The 17,669-nt window shown below is 36.0% G+C and overlaps 1 long non-coding RNA gene across 2 annotated transcripts in view; it reads left to right on the top strand.

The window, feature by feature from the left end:
* LOC116588206 overlaps positions 1 to 16,341 on the top strand; it is a 932,011-nt gene extending 915,670 nt beyond the window's left edge. For both annotated transcript variants that reach the window (XR_004284841.1, XR_004284840.1), the window contains one exon: positions 16,278 to 16,341. This is a non-coding gene — a long non-coding RNA (uncharacterized LOC116588206). The remainder of the gene's footprint in view (positions 1 to 16,277) is intronic.
* The last annotated feature ends 1,328 nt before the right edge of the window (positions 16,342 to 17,669 follow it).

Below are 17,669 nucleotides of genomic sequence, written 5' to 3'. Positions count from 1 at the left end.
ACTCAGCCAGGGAGTGGGGAAATGAGGAGAATGGGGAAAGAGAAGTGGATGTGAGATATTTAGATTACTTTTATGTAAGAGTTCCAAAGCAGGTAAGAGAGAAGTTTGAAAGTGAAGCTTAAAATGAAAGGACATTTCAGATATTGTGTACAAGTAATGGGGAAGTAAGAGTGCAAACCATATTCAAATATCTTCAAATGATTTGGTACAATTAGAACGTGGAAAATAGGGGTGCCCGGGTGGCTCAGTGGGTTAAAGCCTCTGTCTTCTGCTCAGGTCATGATCCCATGATCGAGTTCCGCATCAGGCTCTCTGCTCCACGGGGAGCCTGCTTCCCCTCTCTCTCTGCCTGCCTCTCTGTCTACTTGGGAATCTCTCTCTCTGTGTAAAATAAATAAATAAAATCCTAAAAAAAAAAAAAAAAAAAAAAAAAAAAAAAAAAAAAAAAAACCATAGAAAATGAGGGAAGTGAGATCCGGAAGACAAGATCCAGACCTTACTCTAAGAAAAAGCAGCACAGACTTGAATCTGAAAGTTCTGACAATTCACTCAAGGCAGAAATCCTAAGGAACATCAAATTATAAACAATTATTTAGGAGTTTAGGGGAGTGACACAATCATTTTTCCATTGTAGAAAAATTAATCTGCAATTCCATGGAAAAGATAGTGAAACCGGACAGAGATGCTTTCTGATTCCAGATTGTTCTTCATTTACAGGTTCTCTCCAGAGCTTCCAGAAGTATCTGATGGGTTTTTCTTGTTTTTTTTTTTTTTTTTTTTTTTTTGCTAAGTTGATAACCACAAAAGTATAAACTAGTCTCCCCACCTCTCCCCCTACCCAGTTCATCCAAGGTATCCAACTTCCTAGGAATCCTCCAAAAAATGAAATGTCTTTGTTATAACTACATTGAATCTTTCTGGACTTCTGCAGTTAATGGAAATGGCAGTGTAAACCCAAGTTCAGTGTCAGATTCTAGCACTTTTTCATATCTAAACTAGGCTTCTAAAACATACAAATAAGACCACGGTCACTCAGCTTTAAATATGGAGCTTTAAAAATATGAAATCCTTTATAATTTGGTGTTCATCAATGTATTCCCATCTGCTTTAATTGTAACTTTACATTATATACTTTAGATGACTTAAATTTACTTAAAAGAATGCTTCCTCATACAGTTTCAAGACATTATTATTTGAGCTCCTTTATTTTCAGTGATAACAGCATTATCTGGTCACTCTCCTGTGAACATATACATTAATATGTACTTAAAATATTGAAAACGAAACCAGGTGGAAAATTTTCAGTAACATTTAACTTTGATAACTTAATATGTTATATTAAGAGACAGAGACTAAAAGAATTATTCCATTGATCCATAGAAGGTCAGGCCATTCATGAGCCAAAATTCTGGCAAAAAGTTTAAATTGGTATTCTTTATTTGATCTTTCAGAAGGTTTTGATCATTTAATATGTGGTGGATTTATATGAGTTGATAACTTATTGGTTTTCAAACCTTAAATTGGTTACTTATTGAGCATGGTAGATATAATGTGTTTTTCATCAATATACTGTATCATAAATCTGCAGTTTTTTGCTATTTACTTTAAAATCAGCAAAGCAAGCAAAATGCTATGATAATAGTTTATATAGTCAGCATCAGCCTTCCATACTGGTCAGAGATTGAATATATCTTTCTATTTGGGATTAAGTAAAATGTACATAAACTGAGAACCCGTATTCAGTTAGATCTTTGTTACAAAGTTTCTAAAATGGCATTATCAATAACATCTCACCTGTGATAATCATGAAAAAGCAATACTATTTTCCCACGATTAGTGCAGTAATTAAATCAGTAAGAATTTAAGTCTGAACTTGCAATTTTAATTCGGCAAGTTCTACTGAAATTCAGTTCTTAAAATACATCTAAAAACAGGAAGCAAAAATATAAGTAAGTTGTGCTTTAGAAACTCGCTATCTTAATATTTTGGTTATTTTCTGAAATAAAGCTTTAAGGTTAAAAAGTCTGGAGAGATTGGTTCAAACCCTCATATTTGCTACAAAAACCATCTAAAATTAACTGCTTCCTAAGTCTTTATCAGTGACAGCATTGGTTTTTTTTCAATTTCCAGGACAGAGTACAATTTCAAAAATAAATACATTTTTAATTTATTTTGCTTTTGTCACTCAGGAGCTTATATTTAGAATAGACTAAACTCATTCTGTGAAAAACTGCATCTCTATTTCAGGTTAATATCTTCCATTTAAATATATTATTTAATCAAGGGGTACAAATTAAGAAATATGCTGCAGTTCTTCTACTTGATGTGCATAACCAATTACATCAGCATTCAGTAAGACAGAGATTCCCGTTAAAGGGTTAACAAAGAGACACTGATGAATTCTGGCTTTGTGATTCTTACCTCCACTGTATTGCAAATATAAAGAGGAAAAATAGGTCAAATAACTATGTTTTCTCTTATTAGTTACTCATTTCACTTTAATTCACAGTGAATTTCACATACTGTGAAATGTCAAAAGCAACCTTAGATTGTTTCATGCAGTAATGATATAGTTAAGCAGTTCCTTTAAATAAATGTGTCAAGTTTCATTCATCTTAGATCCAGACGATATGAGAAAACTTCACATTCTCATGGGGGATGATGGGTGGAAGAAAAATTACTCATTCCAGTTGCACTGATGATAAACACAGATGAGAGTCAGAATCTTGGGTTTTAGCTAAAATGGATTCCTACAGTGAAAGAACAGAATTGGGGATAATAAAAATACTGATAAAATATTAAAAGTGAAAGCACTCTTAATAATCATCAATGATTCCTATCCTAACCACAGGTTATCATGTGTATTCATGCCAATCATGTCAATGAGACTGAGCCATGCTCAGTTTCAAACAAGAAATTTGCAATTTTCAAATTGTTGCATAAATTGTAATTTTTTTAGAAAACATCTGATTTCTGTGCCCAAAATGGGTTTAGAATAATACTAAACAGTGATGAAAGTGAACTCCTCAATCATTAATTTATTCTCTTAATTCACCTCCCTGACTAGGCCCCCTTTAATATATTTTATCTTTCCGAAATTTGATCTTTGGGAGACTAGCAGGGAACACACTGAGCCAGAAAGAGCGCCTTCTCCTAGAGACTGGAAGAACAAAGTTCCACGTGAAACCATGCAGGATAGTAGCTGATTTGAACTATAGTAGGGTCCTGTTGTTGTTAGGAAACTACTGATTAATTAGGAATTCTAATGCCATTATACATTCATCTTATATTTCCCTGACCAAACCTATTGTCTTGTTGTCTACTACTTCAAGCACAGTTTAGGCAATAGACTAAGAAAGATTACAATCATTAGCTACTATAGTAGCTTTTATTTTATTTTATTCTATTTTTTTTAAAGATTTTATTTATTTATTTGACAGAGATCACAAGTAGAGAGGCAGGCAAAGAGAGAGAGAGGAGGAAGCAGGCTACCCGCTGAGCAGAAAGCCCGATGCGGGGCTCGATCCCAGGACCCTGGGATCATGACCTGAGTCAAAGGCAGAGGCTTTAACCCACTGAGCCACCCAGGCACCCCTCAGGTAGCTTTTAAATTGGGAAAATGAAGAAACACTATCTGCCTTATTTTTTCACGTAGAAGGAGCTGTGAGCATCACCCCCCAAAATAGAGGCTGATTTATAATTTACATCCCATTCAAAACATCCACTCCAGACCAATGAGGAATCCTTCTCCTACTACTTCCAGGGCTACTTTTGCACACAGCAATGTGAAAGTCCAAGAGAGGTCTGTATCCGTTGTCTATCCATCAAGCCCTTTCTTTATCAGGAAGTGGGCCAATGTAAGTAGAAAGTGTTGCCCAGAGTATCCTCAAAGTTACAAATCATTTAGCAAAGATAATAAGCAATGTCTCAGCCAAGGATGATGGCATGGCCAGAGAGCCCATCAGAAAGAGATAATTCTATAGGCTTAAAAAGTATAACAGCAAAGATTCATTTGTCTTTTTGGTGCAGGAAACATAAAAATGCTGCTTACTTGAAATCTGACAGATTAATGCCAATAAGATTACCATTAAACTGCTGATTTTTATGTTTTCAAAAATTTGTAGTTCTAATGTTACACATTAAAAACAGTATGAATTTCTTTTAAATTACTGCCTATGGAAGATTTTCTGTAGTAAACGGTGCTGTACTGAGCTTAGACCAGGTCATGAGGGTGGGTTGTTAAATTTGGGGGACTTTCAGTTGTTTAAAATAACTGTCACTAAAAAGCAAATTACATGAACTTAAAATTCACAAACTAAATTAAAATCAAGATAATAAATACTTACAAGCTGTTACTTCCAAATTATTTCACTCTATTTACTGACCTCTCGATATTAGTTACAACTATCATACTGGTATGGCGGAAATACTATGTGATGGTGTGCTGCTGTACATCTCTTCACTCTTCGCTCAATGACAGTACACTGGTAGCTGGAAATTGGCCATGGTGGGAGTACGTACACAAAATGAATCAGCAAATACTGAGAATAAGCTGTTTTGTTTTTTTTTTTTCCTTCTTCTGGGGAGTTGGTTGTTAAACATTTACCAGCACACCACTGACTATACAAATCCTACAATGAAGCAGGGTACTGATGTATCAAGAAGGGGACTCAAAGTTGAGATTAAAGATAATAGAAAGAGGCCTAGGTCACTACTGTAGTGTCTGAAACCTGAAAAAAATACTGAATTTGAATTGCAAAATATTTTTTATCCACTATTACAACTGAACCGAAGCTTGGAAATAAAAGAGACAAAAGTTCATGTAATTTCTCTAATTTTTTCTAAACATTTTAATGAATATGAAATTATTATAATTTTGATTTATTTGAATTTACCAAAATATTATTCTGCTGGGAACCTAGAATGTTTGTCTGTTTCTATTTATAGTAATACTGTGTTTTTCCCAGCCAGGCGACAGAATTTGGGCTTATGTGGTCTTTTATATACTCTGAATTATGTAAAGGACTCAGATATAAGTCAAGATTAGAAACAGGAGTTTGTGGAAAGGTTTATGATTTTAAAAATAAGAAATCACTTCAGCTCACAAGAAACCACTTCCTTAAAGAAATGCAACAATACCATTTAATGCAATTCAATATGTGACTTTACTCCATCACATAACTTTTTAAAAAATTTATTGTTATTATTTTTTAATAAACATATGATGTATTTTTATCCCCAGGGGTACAGGTATGTGAATTGCCAGGTTTACACACTTCACAGCAATCACCATAGCACATACCATCCCCAATGTCCATAACCCAACCCCCTCTCCCGACCCCCCCTCCGCCCAGCAACCCTGGGTTTGTTTTGTGAGATTGAGTCACTTATGGTTTGTCTCCCTCCCAATCCCATCTCGTTTCATTTTTTCTTCTCCTACCCCCCAACCCCCCATGTTGCATCTCCACTTTCTCATATCAGGAAGATCATGTGATAATTGTCTTTCTCCGAATGACTTACTTCACTAAGCATGATATCCTCTAGTTCCATCCACATCATCGCAAATGGCAAGATTGCACTTCTTTTGATGGCTGTATAGTATTCCATTGTGTATATATACCACATCTTCTTTATCCATTCATCTATTGATTGACAGATGCTGGCGAGGATGCAGAGAAAGGGGAACCCTCCTACACTGCTATTTTAGACATTGCTGCTATAAACATTTGGGTGCACGTGCCCCTTAGGATCACTATGTTTGTATCTTTAGGGTAAATACCCAGTAGTGCAATTGCTGGGTCATAGGATAGTTCTATTTTCAACTTTTTGAGGAACCTCCATACTGTTTTCCAGAGTGGTTGCACCAGCTTGCATTTCCCACCAGCAGTGTAGGAGGGTTCCCCTTTCTCTGCATCCTCGCCAGCATCTGTCATTTCCTGACTCGTTAATTTTAGTCATTCTGACTGGTGTGAGGTGGTATCTCATTGTGGTTTTGATTTGTATTTCCCTGATGCTGAGTGATGTGGAGCACTTTTTCATGTGTCTGTTGGCCATCTGGATGTCTTCTTTGCAGAAATGTCTGTTCATGTCCTCTGCCCATTTCTTTATTGGATTATTTGTTCTTTGGGTGTTGAGTTTGCTAAGTTCTTTATAGATTTTGGACACTAGCCCTTTATCTGATATGTCATTTGCAAATATCTTTTCCCATTCTGTCAGTTGTCTTTTGGTTTTGTTAACTGTTTCCTTTGTTGTGCAAAAGCTTTTGATCTTGATGAAATCCCAATAGTTCATTTTTCCCCTTGCTTCCTTTGCTGTTGGTGATGTTCCTAGGAAGACGTTGCTGCGGCTGAGGTCGAAGAAGTTGCTGCCTGTGTTCTCTTCAAGGATTTTGATGGATTCCTTTCTCACATTGAGGTCCTTCATCCATTTTGAGTCTATTTTTGTGTGTGGTGTAAGGAAATGGTCCAATTTCATTTTTCTGCATGTGGCCATCCAATTTTCCCAGCACCATTTATTGAAGAGGCTGTCTTTTTTCCATTGGATATTCTTTCCTACTTTGTTGAAGACTGGTTGATCAAAGAGATGAGGGTCTATTTCTGGGCTCTATATTCTGTTCCATTGATCTATGTGTCTGTTTTTGTGCCAGTAACCTACTGTCTCGATGATGACAGCTTTTTATAGAGCTTGAAGTCCAGAATTGTGATACCATCAACTTTGGCTTTCTTTTTCAATATTCCTTTGGCTATTCGAGGTCTTTTCTGGTTCCATATAAATTTTAGGATTATTTGTTCCATTTCTTTGAAAAAAAAATGGGTGGGATTTTGATAGGGATTGCATTAAATGTGTAGATTGCTTTAGGTAGCATAGACATTTCCACAATATTTGTTCTTCCAATCCAGGAGCATGGAACATTTTCCATTTCTTTGTGTCTTCCTCAGTTTCTTTCATGAGTACTTTATAGTTTTCTGAGTATAGAATCTTAGCCTCTTTGGTTAGGCTTATTCCTAGGTATCTTATAGTTTTGGGTGCAATTATAAATGGGATTGACTCCTTAATTTCTCTTTCTTCTGTCTTGTTGTTGGTGTAGAGAAATGCAACTGATTTCTGTGCATTGATTTTATATACTGATACTTTACTAAATTCCTGTACAAGTTCTAGCAGTTTTGGAGTGGAGTCTTTTGGGTTTTCTACGTATAGTATCATATCATCTGCGAAGAGTGATAGTTTGACTTCTTTGCTAATTTGAATGCCTTTAATTTCTTTTTGTTGTCTGATTGCTGAGGCTAGGACTTCTAATACTATGTTGAATAGCAGTGGTGATAATGGACATCCCTGCCATGTTCCTGACCATCGTGGAAAAGCTCTCAGTTTATCTCCATTGAGAATGATATTTGCGGTGGGTTTTTCATAGATGGCTTTGATGATATTGAGGTGTGTACCCTCTATCCCTAAACTTTGCAGAGTTTTAATCAGGAAGGGATGCTGTACTTTGTCAAATGCTTTTTCAGCATCTATTGAGAGTATCATAGGGTTCCTGTTCTTTCTTTTATTAATGTATTGTATCACATTGATTGATTTGTGGATGTTGAACCAAACTTGCAGCCGTGGAATAAATCCCACTTGGTCATGGTGAATAATCCTTTTAATGTACTGTTGGATCCTGTTGGCTAGTATCTTGGTGAGAATTTTCGCATCTGTGTTCATCAAGGATATTGGTCTGTAATTCTCTTTTTTGATGGGATCTTTGTCTGGTTTTGGGAACAAAGTAATGCTGGCCTCATAAAATGAATTTGGAAGTTTTCCTTCCATTCTATTTTTTGGACAGTTTCAGGAGAATAGGAATTAGTTCTTCTTTAAATGTTTGGTAGAATTCCCCTGGGAAGCCATCTGGCCCTGGGCTCTTGTTTGTTGGGAGATTTTTGATGACTGCTTCAATCTCCTTACTGGTTATGGTTCTGTTCAGGTTTTCTGTTTCTTCCTGGTTCAGTTGTGGTAGTTTATATGTCTCTAGGAATGCATTAATTTCTTCTAGATTGTCAAATTTGCTGGCATATAGTTGCTCTTAATATGTTCTTATAATCGTTTGTATTTCTTTGGTGTTGGTTGTGATCTCTCCTCTTTCATTCATGATTTTATTTATTTGGGTCCTTTCTCTTTTCTTTTTGATATGTCTGGCCAGGGGTTTATCAATCTTATTAATTCTTTCAAAGAACCAGCTCCTAGTTTCATTGATATTTGTTCTATTATTTATTTCTTTAGGTTTCTATTTCATTGATTTCTGCTCTGATCTTTATTATTTCTCTTGTCCTGCTGGGTTTAGGCTTTTTTTGTTGTTCTTTCTCCAGATCCTTTAGCTGTAGGATTAGGTTGTGTCTTTGAGACCTTTCTTTTTTCTTGAGAAAGGCTTGTATCGCTATATATTTTCCTCTCAGGACTGCCTTTGCTGTGTCCCACAGATTTGGAACCATTGAGTTTTCATTATCATTTGTTTCCATGAATTTTTTTCAATTCTTCTTTAATTTCCTGGTTGACCCATTCATTATTTAGAAGGATTCTCTTTAGTCTCCATGTATTTGGGTTCTTTCCAAATTTCCTCTTGTGATTGAGTTCTAGCTTCAGAGCATTGTGGTCTGAAAATATGCAGGGAATGATCCCAATCTTTTGATACCAGTTTTTGAGACCTGATTTATGGCCTAAGATGTGGTCTATTCTGGAGAATGTTCCATGTGCACTAGAGAAGAATGTGTATTCTGTTGCCTTGGGATAGAATGTTCTGAATATATCTGCCATGTCCATCTGGTCCAGTGCATCATTTAAGGCCTTTATTTCCTTGTTGATCTTTTGCTTGGATGATCTGTCCATTTCAGTGAGGCGAGTGTTAACATTCCCTAATATTATTGTATTATTGTCAATGTGTTTCTTTGATTTTTTTTTGTTATTGTTGTTGTTGTTGTTGTTGTTTAAAAGATTTTATTTATTTATTTAACAGACAGAGATCACAAGTAGGCAGAGAAGCAGGCAGAGAGAGAGGAGGAAGCAGGTTCCCTGCTGAGCAGAGAGCCTGATGCGGTGCTTGATCCCAGGACTCTGGGATCATGACCTGAGCCGAAGGCAGAGGCTTTAACCCACTGAGCCACCCAGGCACCCTTCTTTGATGTTGTTATTAGTTGCTTTATATAGTTGGCTGCTCCCATGTTAAGGGCATAGATATTTAAAATTGTTAAGTCTTCTTGTTGGACAGACTCTTTGAGTATGATATAGTGTCCTTCCATCTCTTATTATAGTCTTTGGCTTAAAATCTAATTGATCTGATATAAGGCTTGCCACCCCAGCTTTCTTTTGATGTCCATTAGCATGGTAAATTGCTTTCCACCCCCTCACTTTAAATCTCGAGGTGTCTTTGGGTCTAAAATGAGTTTCTTGTAGACAGCATATCGATGGGTTTTGGCTTTTTTTTATAATTTCTGATAACCTGTGTCTTTTGATTGGGGCATTTAGCCTATTTACATTCAGGGTAACTATTGAGAGATATGAATTTAGTGCCATTGTATTGCCTGTAAGGTGGCTGTTACTGTATATTGTCTCTGTTTTTTTCCGGTCTACTACTTTTAGGCTCTCTCTTTGCTTAGAGGACCTCTTTCAATATTTCCTGTAGAACTGGTTTGGTGTTTACAAATTCTTTTAGTTTTTGTTTGTCCTGGAAGCTTTTTATCTCTCCATTTTCAATGATAGTCTAGATAGATATAGTATTCTTGGCTGCATGTGTTTCTCGTTTAGTGCTCTGATTATCTCATGCCAGTTCTTTCTGGCCTGCCAGGTCTCTGTGGATAAGTCTGCTGCCAATCTAATATTTTTACCATTGTATGTTACAGACTTCTTTTCCTGGGCTGTTTTCAGGATTTTCTCTTTGTCACTAAGACTTGTAAATTTTACTAATAGGTGATGGGGTGTGGACCTATTCTTGTTGTTTTGAGGGGAGTCTCTGCACCTCCTGGATTTTGATGCTTGTTCCTTTTGCCTTATTAGGGAAATTCTCTACAATAATTCTCTCCAATATACCTTCTGCTCCCCTCTCTCTTTCTTCTTCTTCTGGAATCCTAATATTTCTGATGTTGTTTCTTCTTATGGTGTCACTTACCTCTTGAATTCTCCCTTCGAGGTCCAGTAGCTGTTTGTCCATCTTTTGCTCAGCTTCTTTATTCTCTGTCATTTGGTCTTCTGTATCACTAAGTTTTTCTTCTGCCTCATTTATCCTAGCAGTAAGAACCTCTATTTTTGATTGCACCTCATTAATAGCTTTTTTTATTTCAACTTGGTTATATTTTAGTTCTTTTATTTCTCCAGAAAGGGATTTTATCTCTCCAGAGAGGGTTTCTCTAAATCTTCTATGGCTTTTTCGAGCCCGGCTAGAACCTTGAGAATCATCATTTTGAACTCTAGATCTGACATATTACCAATGTCTGTATTGATTAGGTCCCTAGACTTTGGTACTGCCACTTGTTCCTTTTTTTGTGGTGAGTTTTTCCGCCTTGTCATTTTGTCCAGATAAGAGTATATGAAGGAGCAAGTAATATACTAAAAGGGGGCAAAGGCCCCAGGAAAATGTGCTTTAACCAAATCAGAAGAGACCCCAAATCATGGGGGGGGAGAAGGGGATTAAAAAAAAGTTCAGGGAAAAAAAATTAAAAAAGAAAACAAATAAAGATAAAATATAAAAAAGAATATATATATATATATTACATATATATATATATATATTAGATAAACTAGTTAAAAACATTAAAAAAGAAAAGGGTAAAAGTTAAAAAAAATTAGCAGAAGAAAAAAAAATTAAATTAAAAAAATATTAAATTAACCGCAAGATTAAAGAATCATGGGGAAAAAGTCATGAGTTCTGTGCTTTGCTTTCTCCTCCTCTAGAATTCTGCTGCTCTCCTTGGTAGGTGAACTTGGTCTTGGCTGGATTTCTTGTTGATCTTCTGGGGGAGGGGCCATTGTAGTGATTCTCAAGTGTCTTTGCCCAAGGCAGAATTGCACTGCCCTTACCAGGGGCTGGGCTAAGTAATCTGCTCGGGTTCACTTTCGGGAGATTTTGTCCCCTGAGCACTTTCCGTAGAGTTCCGGAGGACGGGAATGAAAATGGTGGTCTCCCAGTCTCCAGCCCGGAGGAACCAAGAGCTCGGGGCCCCACTCCTCAGTGCGCCCTAAGAGAAAAGAGCCCAATCAGTCCCGTCTCCCTGGCCTCTGGCTGCACTCTGAGCATGCAACTGGTTCAAGGTAACCCGGAGCTGGGAGCTCACTCCTCGGCTCTGTCTCTGTAGCCAGCTTCCCCGGTCTAATACCTGCAAGCTCTGTGACACTCAGACACCCCCGATCCTTCTGTGACCCCATGGGACCTGGGGCCACGTTGACCCTGGATGGGTTTCACCCCGGTTTAGGCTCTGGAGTGATGTCCCTCAGTGGAACAAACTTAAAAGTCCTGATTTAGTGCTCTGTTGCTCCACTGCTTGCTGGGAGTGGGCCCCTCCCCACCGTGGTCTATCTTCCTGTTGCTTTGGATTCACTTCTCCACCGGTCCTCCCTTTCAGAAAGTGGTCGATTTTCTGTTTCTAGAATTGCTGTTCTTCTCTTTGATCTCCCGTTAGATTTGTAGGTGTTTGCAATGGTTTGATAAGCTATCTAGCTGATCTCCTGCTACCTGATGTAGTCTCAGCCTGCTACTTCTCTGCCATCTTGACTCCTCCTCCTCCATCATATAACTTCTTATACAACTTCTTTAATAATATGTCTTAGCTTAAAGTTAATACAGAGGTTGGGTAAACCAAATTTAAACACAAAGTTTAAGTACCTAGAGAAAAACTAGTTTTCTTTTCTTTTTATCTTTATTCATGGGTGTTACAGGAAAATTAATTATTTCATATGATAAGGTACATTTTTCTAGGAAGCAGATATGGTAGTAATGACTGAAATTTTTTGCTAATGTCAAGAGATTTAGTATGTCTATGGAAATGGAAATATTTAAAATAGCAATCATAATGTTCTTCCAAACAACAAAAGCTTTGCTGTATTTTTAAAATAAAATAGTTATTGTTATGAGTTAGAAGCTGGACTTTCTAACCTGTTTATGTAACTGGGAATAATAATTATTTCTAAAATGAATTATATATTTTTGCATAAGAATTTTATCCTGGGGACACCTGGGTACCTCAGTCAGTTAAGCATCTGTCTTTGGCTTAGGTCATCATTCCAGAGTCCTAGGATTGAGCCCCATGTCAGGCTCCCTGCTTGGTGGGAAACCTGCTTCTCCCTCTGCCTGCTGCTCTCCTTGCTTGTATTCTCTCTCTCTCTGTGTCAAATAAATAAATAAAATCTTTAAATTAAAAAAAAAGTTGTATTCTGGAAGATAATAGTTGTGTTAGAGTATTTTGATCTTTTGTTTTTATACTGTGATACTATGATTTGTAAACTCCATTCATTAAGTATATCTATCCCCAAGTTTTTAATAATACTAAAGGAGTTCTTTTTTTTATTCTAAGGGAAATCTGGTCAGTAGACTTTTGCTAGGAAAAAAGCTATATCATATCTAAGGGAACATATATAAAATCAATGGCACAAAAAGTGCCATTCTGTATAGTTAAGATTTTTATACTCTCCTACTAAAGCAAAATGGCATTTTCACTTCAAAAAAGGCCTTTTTTATGACTAAACAGTCTTATTATGAATGTAAAAACTTCCTTGTGAAATTTTTAAAAATCCAATTGATGACATGGAAAAAGTTGAGTTTTCTACCTAAAATAATGTTCATAATAATGAAGGGCTTTTATTTTAAGCTGATGTTCCTACACTGCAGAGAAGTTTAATTAGGAGTATGTTTAATTAGGGGTATGTTTAATTAATTAGGAGTATGAGTCCATCTTACCTGTTGCATAGAAAAGAGTCAATGCTTCTTTTGGTACTGATTTTTACATATGAGGAGAAATGCAATAACTCGTATGATTGCTTCACAATCATACTTTTTTTTTTAAATTTACTGATTTATAAAAATAAAATTTCCATGCTATTTTATTTTTGTGAACTGTCTTTGTATATATATGGAGGTTAATATAAGTAGGTTAGGACAAAAGAATCAGCTTCATGGTACATGAGTCACAATATACACAAAGTTGTATACAATAATAGTAATGAATTCCTTTGTAATGATTATTTAAATTCACTTATGCATACTTTTTAATATATAAAACAGGCTTTTGATTTTTAAGCCACACTCTAGTATTTATGAGAAGGTACTGTGCAAATTAGCTGGTAGGTATCCCCTTCTGATGATAAATGAAAGGAAAGAATGGAATAAATTTTTTAAAAAAAGAATGGAGAAATTATGGCAGAAAAAAAAGAAAAACATCTTAACAGAACTTTACTGTTAGCATATAATTGCTGCCTTTTTTAAAACTTACATTAATATTGCATTTGTATTCATTATGCATTTTGGCATTAATATATATTATGATCACTAATGCCTGATAACAAAGACTGTAGTTTGCTTTGGCTCCAAAACATCCTTAAGCAATTTTCTGAGCAACAGGGCAACGTGAATACCTCTTGAGGGGGGAAAAAAAAGGCAAAGGTTCTTAGCTGTAGATTAAAAGCAGATGGTAAATGATCTTTACTGAATATTATAGATGTTACCGGTTGCAAATAATTTGGAACAAATAACAACATATGCAATACAAAAGCCTTCAAAGGCCACATAAAAAGACAATAGAATTTTTGTTTAAAAATATATTTTAATGATCTGGATCATTTTTATGTTAAAAATTAGGAATTTTTATGCATTGTTGTATTTTTCTGTAAAGGATCTTGTAGAAACCGTCGAATACTACTGTATTTAAACCTATTCTTTTTATTCAGTCACACTTGTGTCCATTGTTGGCATTAATCTTTTTTCCTTATTAATGACTTGGAATTCAGACTCAGAATATTGTGTTACCACTGGATAAGTCAGGCATAAGGAACAGAATTCTATTTATAAATGCTTCTGCTGCTAATCTGAAATTAATAGAAAGGAGGTACAGGAAAAGCATATGACAGTCTTATAGAGAAATATTAATGTAGTGAAATATATTTACTTTGCTACCTAAGATGTGACAGTAGTCCCTTAATCTATAAGAATAATCTCTTCTGCTGTAGCAGCAAATAAAAAGAAAGATGCATATTATGGATTCTTTGAGTATCAGCATATCACTCTGCTATAATATATCATGCTTCATTGTGACACATTCCCCCATTTGTCACTTTCTGTCATGTTACTGTATCTCAAAAGACACAACATTGCCCAACCTTTTTTTTTTTTTTTTAAGTGTAGCAAATGGACACAAAATGTTTGACACTGAAAGCAGAACTATTTTTAAAACCAAGTAGTCATAGCCAAAAGCTGTTTAAACAGCTATTTCAAGGGCTACCTACCAGGGAAAGTGGCTATTTAAATGTATATTTATACAGGCTGAATGTCTAGTAGAAACAAGCATTTCCCCTTCCTTGTGAGCATTTTATTCTTAAACAATGGGAACTCGCTTCCTTCCTATTTGATTGAATTCTAAAAAAGGATTATCTTTTTATTTCTGTTTCTTACCAAAAATAGGTTTAACTTTCATCCATACAAAAATACTAAAATAGTCAAACTGCCTTTATCAGCTTTTCTGTTTAAGTATTTCAAGTTAATGTTTTAAAACTGTCCTTTGAAGAAATGCATAAACTTATAGACATGTATTAAGTACTTAGGACTCCATGTTGGAATTCAGGCAACAGAAGCCACAAGAAATACAGAGGCACCAGCCATCTTGCTGCTATGGCCACAGGGAGCTGGTGCTCTCAGAATCGGTAAACTTCTGCCAAACTTCCACATACACCCAGACAGAATAAAATGAAAATGCTTAAGTAAATAGAAAGAAATTGTTAAAATTCACCTACCTTCCCATAAAATCCTAGCCCATGATTCTTTTTGAATAGACTAAGATTTTTCTAGCATCAGTGTCTATCATGCCCTAATTTAAAACCTATTTTGAACTGCAACCACATAATTCAGTCTTTTGGAACTTTTGCTACCTCTTTGGGTCGGTACAGAGGAGAGCTCCCAGATTTTGTTCTCCTAGGCTGATCCTGCACTAACGGTGTTGCTAGCTGACATTATCTCCTCTACTGTACCAGGCCCTATGCTAAAGGTTTTGTATAGATTATTTTGTCATTTCATGATTTAAACTTGATGCTTCTGTGAGATCACTATTAGTAATTTTTTTTGTTGAGGAGTACATTGGCTCAGAGAGTTGATCAGAGGCTGAGGTTGTAGCTTCTGCTTTTAAAGCACAGTGATCCCTTAGAAACATCATTGCAGGCTTTGCAAATTTTTTATTGTTTTTGTTAAATAACATGGCATTCATGCTACATATGTTAATATGTCATATTTATGTAGATGCTAATAACAAAGTGTCAACCTCTAAATGCTTTAATTTGTGTAAATTTGGAATAATATTTTTTATTTTCTGCTTATGTAGCTAATAACTATCATAAATAGGATATTTTGGTGAAACTGCCATAAAGAAAAAATTCTATTTGACTCTGGCTTTTGTAGTATTTGCAATATTCAGCTCATTAGAGTCATTTCTCTGTTTGAAGACCTCCAATCCTCCCCATTGCATATAAACTAGGTTCAAACTCTGCCAGGATCTTTGTTACATATATGAAAATATATTTTCTGTTGCTTGTCTTTTAATTATATGTTTATGTGCCATTGGTCTCTGGAATAGCTGAGTTTATCAGCATATTCATGTCATCCTAGTTCTGTGATTTGCTTCAGAAGGCCTTCCCTTCCCCCAAGAATGTAAACTTATGCTAATATAGTTTGTTTTAATAATCCTGTACTTTTATATTTTGTGTGTAACTCTTTCATCTATATCAAAATTTGCTGGGGGATGAATTAAATATACAACTTAATTTTTATCCAAATTTTTCCTTATCTCTCTCTCCTTTTTTTTTTTTTTTTTGTAATAACTGGAAGCCTATACCTCCCATTCCTTATGTTTCCTTATCTTCTAAAAAATTTAGCCAAGTTGGTAAATTAGATGTATTTGCACTGTAAACATGAAGTCATTAAACACAATCACAATATGCCTGTGCAAACAAACTGTGACTCATGGGTCAATAAAATACAACTCTCCCCTGTTTATCACTTGATGTTTTTACAATAGCAACCCAGATAGGCTGAACTTCAAATCTCTCTTTTCTAGGGTGTCTCTGCCTGAAGTGAGTCTGGGAAGTCATCAATAGATTTGGAGCCAATTTCAAGTTCTGAAAGAAGGTAGGTCATTTTCATGCTCAACCATCAGATAGTACAGGAAGAGAATCCTAGAATAAGCCCTTCTGCAGACCAGGAAAACAGGGCTTCCTTGGGTCAGGGGCTCATGGCGGGTGCTGGTGGAGGCAGGAGCAGCACAGGGATGAGTTTCTATCCCTGGGGAAGAAAAGCAGGATATAAATTGTCAGGAAACCCCAAGCAATGAACAGAACAGGGACATGCTTGCCTCATAGCCAAATATAATATACTCAGGCAAGAATTCATATGTGGAACATAAGGAATAGCAATGGAGGACTAGCAGGAAAAAATAAATGGGAAGAAATCAGAGAGGGAGACATACCCTGAAGGACTCTGGACTCCGGGAAACAAACTGTGGGTTATAGAAGGGAGGAGTATAGGGGAGTGGGGTAACCAGGTGATGGTATGAAGGAGGGCATGTGATGTGGTATGTGCTAGGTGTTATACACAACAGATGAATCATTGACCGCTACATCAAAAACTAACGGTGTACTAACTGAACATAAAAAAAAAAAAAAAAAAAGGAGAAGAAGAAGAATGCAATACAACCCTCTTCCACATGTATCTATTCCTTTAGTACTGTTTCGGACCACTACTTCTTACTTGGAAGTACAAATTTCCTGGATAAGGAGGAAGTGGAAATAGTACCTTTTCACAATATTACAAGGAGTTATTCCTGGACCCTGAAGATTTCTACCAGAAGATGAAAAAGAAAAACTAGACTTGAGGTTTTTATACCTTTTGTCTTGGGAAACAATTTATAATGAGGCACTGGGAAAAGTCCTTAATATTTTTAATGTTTACTACATGTTCATTGCTTTCTCTATTTTATCTTTTTTTTAATTTTTTTTAAATTTTTTTATAAACATATAATATATTTTTATCCCCAGGGGTAGAGGTATGTGAGTCGCCAGGTTTACACACTTCACAGCACTCACCATAGCACATACCCTCCCCAATGTCCATAACCCCACCCCCCTCTCCCAAACCCCCTCCCCCCAGCAAACCTCAGTTTGTTTTGTGAGATTAAGAGTCACTTATGGTTTGTCTCCCTCCCAATCCATCTCGTTTCATTTATTCTTCTCCTAGCCCCTTAACCTCCTATGTTGCATCTCCACTTCCTCGTATCAGGGAGATCATATGATAGAAAAGGAAACAGTTAACAAAACCAAAAGACAACTGACAGGATAAGAGAAGATATTTGCAAACGACATATCAGGTAAAGGGCTAGTGTCCAAAATCTATAAAGAACTTAGCAAACTCAATACCCGAAGAACGAATAATCCAATCAAGAAATGGGCAGATA

The sequence above is a fragment of the Mustela erminea genome, chromosome 4, assembly GCF_009829155.1.
Source record: "Mustela erminea isolate mMusErm1 chromosome 4, mMusErm1.Pri, whole genome shotgun sequence".
Lineage (NCBI taxonomy): Eukaryota > Metazoa > Chordata > Mammalia > Carnivora > Mustelidae > Mustela > Mustela erminea.
This window is presented reverse-complemented; position numbering and strand designations above follow the sequence as displayed.